This window comes from Perca fluviatilis, chromosome 17 (assembly GCF_010015445.1).
Source record: "Perca fluviatilis chromosome 17, GENO_Pfluv_1.0, whole genome shotgun sequence".
Classification (NCBI taxonomy): Eukaryota; Metazoa; Chordata; class Actinopteri; order Perciformes; family Percidae; genus Perca; species Perca fluviatilis.
The window spans coordinates 1,526,276-1,536,657 of record NC_053128.1 but is presented as its reverse complement, the minus strand read 5'-3'; positions in this window follow the sequence as shown (position 1 = coordinate 1,536,657).

Here is a 10,382-nt window from a genome sequence, read left to right as displayed (position 1 = left end):
GAGCTGAGACGGAGGTCTGTAGCGGCTTAAACAACTAGCAATCGCCGCTTTATAGCACGGAGCTCCTCTTCAATGTTTTTTTGTTTTGTTTTTTACCGCTAGTTACTACGAAGGAGCTTGCTACAGGTATGCTACACTCATGAGACCATGGCATGTTAATGTACGTTGCTCAGCAACAGGTGAAAACAGGAGCAAGTCAAACTAGTAAACAACTAAAGTCAAAATGAATTGAACTTTTACTGAGGAACGAGAAGTGAATTACCTGTATGTGTGAAAACAGCTTTATCTCACGCATCCGTTTAGTTGTTGTTGATAGCATAATTATATAATTTGTTGAATATATAGCATAATATCATTTTGTCATTCTTTTACGGAGGGGGCCAATACAATGGTAGGGAAAACACTCAAATGAATTTGCATAAAATTGGCATGAATAATCATAATGGTATACATGTCCCATGTGAATCGATTTAAATCATGAATCAGATTTTTTTTTGTGGCATTTCGCCCAGCCATACTTCCTACTAACACAGTGTATGTCCGGCATACCCACAGCTGACAACCATGCAGCTAAACTAATTGATGTGGTTGCTAACTCTCCCAGAAGGGTGGACTTGGACTTAGTCGGCCGATTGTTAACGGTTAATAAGCGGTTAACACGGACGGGCTATCGGTCAGGACAAAAAATCTAAATATGCATCCCTATCAGGATAAACAGAGAACATGCTGACCATCCCAAAAATGCACCAGAATACAGGAAATCACATCTATCACATTAAAAATTTTCTCGGGGCGCAACGGAGGTGATACTAAATAAAGTACCTGTTAGCTAGGGTTGGGTACCCTTTGGATTTTTACGATTCCGATGCCGAACCGGTACTTTTAAAACGATTCCGATTCCTAAACGATTCCTAAACCGATTCTTGAAAAATGACATAAAAGAAGGCTTTTTATGGAGTTTTTTTTTTATTGAAAATTATTTAAATTTAACAATATATTAACGTTTTAAAGTACTTAAATATATAATAAGTAAACCTAAGTCACCTAACACACAACTACAATAATTTAACAAATAACAGTTACACTATTAACAAGTAACAACAAAATAAATGTTGAGTTGGTATGCCAACCAGCTTCAAACTTTAGCAGTTCTTTTGCAGAAAAATGACCATAATTGCCTTCTCTGGCAAGATACTACACCTCTCCTGACTTATGGCATGTAGGCCTACTGCACAGGAGAAAACTCTCTCAGACGGTGTCCAAGAGGTCTGTACACACCCAGGTAGGAGTTTGAAAGGGCAGTATGCCGTCTTCGGTATTGCTCTATACACTGACAGCCAGCTAAACTCTCTCCTAACATCAAGACTCTGAAGAAGACAGTCGTTCCCACGTCCACAGGTTTATTGACGTTTCAAGGAAAGTGTGAAACTGTAACATACAAAAACAGACTAATCAATTCTATGCTAGCTTTTAACATACTATATAGCCTCTGTTCAGAATGTAATTTAATCAATTCAAATATTTCCTTTCTACCGTTACACAATATAATTCATAACTATTAAACTGATAGTGATTATGCTGTACAAAGATATTTTTACATGTAAACAATATTACGTTCATTCATACGAGTGTAGCCTGTCCTGTGACTTATAGTTGCCTAGCAACCATGCAACGCTAGTCACAGCACCAAGCCAGCGATCACGGACATTTGTAATATAGACTTAACACAAAATAACACTGACATCAAACTAATGATCTATGAACCTATGTAATTGTTTAAAAACAGTGAATGAATACATACCAACAATGCTACTCTAGGCATAAATGTAGGCAAATGTAGCTGTAGTTGGCTTGCTACACTACAACCATGAATCACTGAACCGTTAGTTTGTAGCGTTCGTTTACTTCCTAACTACCGCTCACGCGACATAGCGGTTACCAGCTGAGAGTCTTAAAGTGACAGCAACGTAAATAGAGAACTCATAAGACTTCTTACTTTTAACAGCTTATTTATAACAAAACAGGCAGACAATTTGGGGAGGCTGTCTCGCCTCCCCCACCACCAGGCTACAGGCTCTTGAACGATAGACTAGCAGAGTAAGTGTAATGTTTACTAGCGATCATGTGCAGTCAGTGAATGGTTAATATGCTTTTACGTCCGTTTTGTTGAGCCCAAAGGGAAAATATGCCATTTTAAAAGTAGCCTACATATACGGTAGCTAGCTAACGGTAGACTACAGAGAAAGTGAGATATTTTTACGTCCGTTTCAGAGCGTGTACAAAAAGCCGTCTGTCAGCTGTGATTGTAGAGTGCATGTCGGGGGAATAGCACGGACACGCGCTTCACACCGCGAGCGGGCATGTGCGCCACTCGGCAGAAAAGGGAGAAAGAAAAAAAAAAGAGTCTGCCGCTGTCCGGAGCGACAGAGGGAAAATATTTCAGTCGGAACCGAAATGAGGAACCGAAATTCGCGTTCTAATCCGGTCCGAATACTACCGTTTGCGTAGGAACCGGTACCATAGTGGAACCGGGTTTCGGTACCCAACCCTACTGTTAGCAGGTACTAGGGACTTTTTTTCGTAATGGAAAAACAAAAAAGGCAAGTACCATGTAATGGAAAAACGCCATTACACACACACACACACACACGCCAAAACCAAAAAATTTGCAGGCTCGGGGCGCCTGGATCGCTTGTTGAGCATGCGCCCCATGTACTAGGGCTCAGTCCTTTCTGCAGCGGCACAGGGTCCGATTCCGACCTGTGGCAATTTGCTAAAGTATGCTATTCTCACAGTTAACCATAATTATTTCTCTTTTAAATTAAATGACTTTCAGTTAAATTGCATTACTGACATAACTTTTTTTTTCTACACTATACTTTATGTAGAAACTAACTGGTTTTAATCCCTTGGTTTTACACCAGGGCTACAATGGCATTTACTCTCTTACTGGGAAATTTTTGGGACTGATTGTGGCAGAATTGCTGTGGACAAAGTAACATTACACACAGAGATACACTGGTAAGAGCAAATGAGGTTTAACCATGTATCCAGCTAATTTAAATAGCTCACGTTACTGTATTGGCTCAACAGTTAACTTCAAATGTTGGTGTAAATGTTCCACCAAAACAAGTTCCTCCCTGAGACTGTTTAGCAGAGCCACCGTGGCTCCGTCCGGAGCTTAGCGCCGCCCAAGACCATTTTGATTGGTTTAAAGAAATGCAAACAACCCAGAGCGTTTTTTTCTCCTATCCCAGAATGTATGTGTGGTGGAGCCATGCTCCACAGCGCTGTGGAGATAGAGCTGGCAATGCTAGACCATGAATACCATGGAGCTCTGTTGTTTACTATTAAAAAGATCCCATATTGTTAAAAGTAAGATTTCCATGTCTTTTTTTAAATATAATGCAGGTCGAGGAACTATACTGTGAATGTTTCAAAAAGCTCAATGCCATTACAGTCATTCCCCGGTTGCAGTGATGGTGCAGAGACTCAGGGCCCGTTCACATTGTACGCGGCATGCGCTGCGCTCGCCACTAGGTTGTCCTATTCCCAAATATATTTGTTGTGCTTGCTGCCGGGCGCAGCGCAAATTTACGTCATACATGCGCCAATATTTGAATGCACGTCACGTCTGCGTCCGGTGTTTACATCAGACGAGCAGTACGCAACATTATGTAGGATACACAGTAGTGATTTGTGTCTTTGAACCAAAAGAAAGCCTTGGCACTTGCCCTGGGTGTGAGGAGAAGACAGAGGAAGGCACCCGCAGCAGCAGCAGCAGCAGCAAGAAAGGTGTGGGGGCACGAGACCCTCAGGTCCAGAGAGCACTTGGGGGAATTCCGACTGCAGGAGCTCCGCTTTCACTGTGACCGGTTCCAGGGGTAGTTTTGGCTCAACAGGGAGCAGACAGTCTGCTGACGAGAGTCGGGCCTACGATTTCGCGGATGGGTTATGAATGGGTTTTCATTTCTAAATAAAATGTTGCATGTCAACACTGTGTGTCATTGCATGTTTACATACGAGATGTCTGCAGTTATTGCAGTTAGGTATAATAAAGCTAAGCCATGAGCCTGAATTCATACATTCATACATTCATCATCATTCATTCATACTCTGGAAAACACTGTTTAATGCATATGTGCAATTAATTCCTCCAAAACTGGAGCTTACACACTTGGAAATGGGTCGTTATTCTGTGTAACGGCCATATACCTAAATACCTATATGTGAACTACAATGAAAACGAACATGACTTGTGTCAATCAGTCCAAACATATTTTACTTCATATAAACATACAAATACAAATATATCCTACAAATACCTGTATGGAGCTATATCAACTTGGTATTTGGTTTTTGCAGCTCACAACAGTACACTTCTTCTCAGTTGCTTTGGCACATTTCTCAGATCAGAGATGACAATAATGTGTCCCATATAGTGCTCCCTTTCATGTGCATTGTTCATTACACTATACTTACAGAGTGAACTGTTAAAAATGGACAACAACACAAAGCAGTTTCACTATATTGGTATAAACGATGGCGTAAGGACCTGTCAGTTTGATTGGGTCATGGGTATAAATACTTGCTTTGGACACATAAAAGATTTCAATCTAAATACACGCTTTTGCAGGTCAGTCACTATGCGGTGCCGTTTACACCAATTGTTTTAAGAAATGCACTCACTGTTTTTAGTGAAGACATGTCCATGTTGATTTCACATAGCTAAAACAAACCTGAGTGATTTAAATTGGGAGGCTACAATAAGCTACACATCTGGCATGCCTATTTTTGTGGAAATATGCACCAGAGCATAGTTTTGCGTCCGAGGTCTCTGTATGACCTCGAACTGTGTCATACAGCTCCGGGAGGTCGCTGACGGCCCAAATCAACCTCTCGTCCATGTTCCGTTTGTGGATCCACGTGTATTCGGTGTTTAATTTTTTTCTGTTTTTTTCAGACACCTGAATGCACGTCACAGCGCACCGCGGCCGCTCTTGCGCGTGCCACGGTCAAAGTTGAACCATGTTGAACTTTGACCGTGGCCGCAGCGCAAACAAGCTAGATGCCGCTTGCGCTGCGCTTTGCTCAGCGCAGCGGCAGACCAGTTCTTGCGCACGCAAGCCATTGACAATAATGGGTTTCATAGCGCAGCGCTGCCGTTTGCGCGTACAATGTGAACGGGCCTTCAGAGAGCACAGGTGTGGAAGACCTGTAAATACTGACCAATCAGTGCAGACTGGACCTTTTCAGGAAGGGGGCTTAAAGAGACGGAGAGTTTTACACTGAGGGGGAATAGAAGACAGACAGTATAAGAAATATAAATACGTGTTTTTTGAACATTGAAGCATTTGTTTAGTTTCTTTATTCACACAAAATGTAAAAGATATATAACATAACAATATATAAGTTGCAATGGAATGTTAAGGAGAATTGCCTAAAAACCCTCCAGGGGCTTGAAAAGTGGCCTTCTCCAGGCAGCACATTGCAGGAAATCATCACGTCTATTAATAATTGCACACACACACACACACATCAAGAACACTGATTCATAATGCAAGTAAATGCCATGTGACAGTACGGGAAATGTATGAAAAACATGTACAGAAACATGTCATGAAAAGGAGGAAGGGGTCTGTTCAAGGAACTATGAACAAATAAACCATTATGGAGATGGTTCACTAAAGCATGTAAACCCAGATACCAGTATGAACCTGAAAATGTAAAATAATAAGGGACCCTTAAACCAAAAAACCAAATCACAACATGTAAATAGGAACATGTTGGCGTTATTTTGTCACTTATTGGGAGCAGTAGGCTAGATGGAGCCGGTTACCTTCAGGATCTGTGCTAAGCTAGGCTAAATGGAGCCGGTTACCTTCAGGATCTGTGCTAGGCTAAGCTACCGGTGGGGCCGTCAGACAGCGTTACAACACGCACGGAGATGAGAAGGGTATGTATGGACTTATCTAACTCTAGGGGTTACGGTGAATAAGCTAAAGTCCCAATAAGTTGGCGTGTTCCTTTAAATAATTGCATTTATGCCAACAGAGTTGTTTTTTGCAATGTCATCAATGCAAGTTAGGGTGTGGCTGCAGAGGGCTCAGTGTTCATATGACATCATATGTGCCCCTATTTTAGCCTGTCAGGAGATATTCCTCTAAGGTAGGCAGTCAGTTCTTCAGCAGCTTTAACAATCCCTAACCTGACCATAAGGTTGCCTAACCTCAATAACCCCTAACCTCAAAGATTTGATATGCAGAGTTTTTTGTGAGAGTACACAGTGTGGGAGAACATAATGCCTGTAAGACTGAAGTCAGGGGTAAAAATATCCATTTCTCTATAATTATTGTGCACCAGCTGCATCAAGCTAGAAATAGTTACTATAGATGTACGAGACCACATTTACTTCCACTTACCTTCACAGTAAATGTGCACTAATATTCATGGGAATATTTCTGTGAGAAAGGTGTCGGCATAGATGTTGGGGGTGAGAGAGATGCAGGGGACACTGTATGTCCCCTCTAATATTTATCTTCCTCCTGTAAAGGGCCTGACGGAAAGCAGTAACAGTTTCTACTTGTGATACATTGGGGGATTAAAGAATTCAACAGGGCCGTGAAAAATAAAGATGTGATTCCAAATGTTATGTATTTTATGTAGATTTAAACGTAGGAGCTTGTGGCTTTAACAAGGTCTCCTTCTCTAATAGATTTGTTGTTCAGATGCACAGGGTTCCTTAAAAAAAACATTCCAACACTTGGTGATGTTTAGAATATGCAGAAAGTTTTGGACAATAAATACAGAAGAATAATTAGAAATAATGATAACGACATTTGCACCATAAATTGATGTAGAAAAGGCACAAACTGTTGCATATAAATTCACCAGAATGCAGGAAATGTGTTTGATGCTCACAATTTTCTGGCGGAGGACCCCCAGACCCCTCATTTATAATGTGTCGTAAAGTTTATTTCCAAGAAAAGGAGGGATGTCATAGTAATGGGTTAGGTAGGTCACATGTCTAGTAAACAGGAAGTAACAGGAGGAGAGTAATGACAAAAGAGAGAGGCTAACCGTGCGTTCATGGACATCGGAAAAACGTTTTTCGGAGTGAAAACGGCAGCATTCACGTCACTTCCTGTGGGAATCAGAGGTGGGAAACTCGGGCTGGATTTTGATAACCGAGTTCCCCAGTTGGTGACGCGTTGTTGACAACTGACGTTTGATGGAGGCGACTTTGGTTCACTGAACATATTTCAATGACAATAAACTTTTTATTGTGGACAAACGCCTCTGCCAAGAAACATGCACATAACATGTTTCAAATTATTCATAAATAGGCCTATGTATAAAAAAACAACACATTATCCGTGTCTTTTCCCGTTCGTTGTCCTCCAGATAACACAAACAAACACCTGGTGATGTGCTGTTTGGATGCTCACATAAGAAAACAGCAGAAAATATTTTGTTATTGTGGCCTCCATGTTTTCACACACCTGATGCTCTAGGCTACGGCCAACCGTTGGTGGCAGTCATGCAAAAAGTTGTTATGCCAAACGCCAATATAACAGAAGAAGAAGAACAAGCATCCCGACCATGTGAACGCTGCCAGTCGGAAAAACAACGTAACCAGGGGGGCGGTGCCTGTTATTCCGAGGTGGCATGAACGCAGCATAAGTCCCTACCCTTCCACTGTTGATCCTGTTTGAATTGAGCAATTAATTAGGCCTACACATACAGTGCTTAGCATAAGTGAATACACCCATGCTAAAGTTGACTAAAAGGAGGAATAAAAAAATCATCTTTTGGAAATTGATCTTAATGCCTTAATTAAAAAAATGAGGAAAAATCCAACCTCTAAGGACACCAATTTTCTTTGTGAATGAATGTATTGTAAATAAATAAATCTTCTTCCTTAAAATACAGGGGGTATATAAGTCAGTACACTGCTATGTTAAATTCCCATCGAGGCAGGCAGACTTTTATTTTTAAAGGCCAGTTATTTCATGGATCCAGGATACTATGCATCCTGATAAAGTTCCCTTGGCCTTTGGAATTAAAATAGCCCCCCCCCCCCACATCATCACATACCCTTCACCATACCTAGAGATTGGTTTTATTTCAGTTAGACGAATAGCTGGTTTGATTTGCATTGAGAGATGATTTTATGGAAAGTACCCCATGCCAGAGTATAAAAAGAAAGATACTATACATTTTATATTAAAATAAATAATACATTTTATAAAAATAAAAAGAGAATAAATCAGAATAAAGTCCCAAAGTGCAAAAATAATACTGGAAACATAATTTTAAAACAGATAACTTAGTAGAAACATTATCTGTAGGCCTATACATAAAACAATATACATTAACAGAAACAAAAAAGGACAAAACTCATCACAAGAAAGGAGAGTATTCAATGTCCTCATTTAGTCCTGGATTCAACATGGCTTTCAATCGGAAAATCCAAAAGGTTTCTCTCTGTAAGAGTTGTTTAGGACAATCACCCCCCTTCCATGAAACTTACCGAGTACTTGCTGGATGTGGGAACAAGAAAGCAATTTAAGATATTGCCCTGGGCTCTAATAACGTGATGAGCAATTGTCTGTTTTAAAAAGGATACTTCACAGATTTAGCAATAAAGGTCCCATGGCATGACAATTTCACTTTATGAGGTTTTTTAACATTAATATGAGTTCCCCCAGCCTGCCTATGGTCCCCCAGTGGCTAGAAATGGTGATAGGTGTAAACCGAGCCCTGGGTATCCTGCTCTGCCTTTGAGAAAATGAAAGCTCAGATGGGCTGATCTGGAATCTTCTCCTTATGAGGTCATAAGGAGCAAGGTTACCTCCCCTTTCTCTGCTTTGCCCGCCCAGAGAATTTGGCCCACCCATGAGAGAGAGACATCATGGCTTTCAAACGAGCAAAGTGGCAGTTGGTCAAGGCCACAGATACAGTATTAGGGGACCACTAAGGCCTATATAAAAGAGACTTCAGATACAGTATTAGGGGACCACTAAGGCCTATATAAAAGAGACTTCAAATACAGTATTAGGGGACCACTAAGGCCTATATAAAAGAGACTTCAGATACAGTATTAGGGGACCACTAAGATCTGTAAAAGAGACTTCAGATACAGTATTAGGGGACCACTAAGGCCTATATAAAAGAGACTTCAGATACAGTATTAGGGGACCACTAAGGACTATATAAAAGAGACTTCAGATACAGTATTAGGGGATCACTAAGGCCTATATAAAAGCATCCAAAGAGCAGCATGTCATGGGACCTTTAAGCTTTGTATCAGTAGAAACACGGTAGTATTTTTGAATGACCGTGCTTCCCTCCCTCATGTCTCATTGAGGCGAGTGATCTCTGTATTGTGGGTCTGGAAAAAGATCTTCCGATGACGTAAAACGACGATTTTTGCGTCATCGGAAGATTTTTTTGACCAGAGGCAAAGGACTACAGCCAGTAGTAGAAGCTACTTCCGCGTGTTTTCAACCAGCCCATAGGGGGTTGGACTGTCGTCTTTCGCTGAGAATTGCCGAAGCAAAACGAGCGTCAGCCATCTTGAATCTTCGCTAAATTTTATAACAACAACTATGTGCATTCAAACTACCACACACGTGTACCACCGGGATACATTGGTACAGATCAGAGAATATGCAGGACACTTTATTACAGACGGAATACTCAACACACTACGCAAGCTTCACCCGCCTACTACGGAGACCAGCGGTGTTGCTCGATGCCTCTGGCCAGTAAAGGGACATCGTCAGCAGGTAACGTTGAACGAGTGTGCCGGTGGAAAGCTAACGCTAGTTCCATCAATCCTGCTTGCAAGTGTCCGCTCATTAGACAACAAACTGGACTACTATTGCTAACTGCTGGTGGAGTTTGCGACTGTTAAATGCCGACCATTCAACATTCCACGCAATTTTACGGCTGTGTTCATACTCTGTGTTTAAAGGGTTTACAACCCATAAGCGCTAATGCTAGTATACATGTTAGCTGAACTTTACAGAGGATATAATGTGTGTGCAGTGCACTAAATGGAGCCTGTTTCATGTCGTTTTTATATAATGTCGTTTTTACATATTTTAATTGTGTAACCACTTGAGCCACGGTGAAACGTTGTTTCGTGTATGGTTGAAATGACAATAAAACCCACTTGAGTTGAGTTGAGCGTCTCACTGTCTGTCTGTCTGTAAATGGTAGTCGTGGCTTGGGAGTAGACGCTAAAGCAGCAAAGCAAGTGCATACTGGGATTTGGTGTCTTTCATCCACATGAGCCAAAAACACATTTTCTGGCTTTTCTCTGCCTAGGAGCCACCAATTTCTAAAATAATTTCACATTTCTACTACATAAGTGA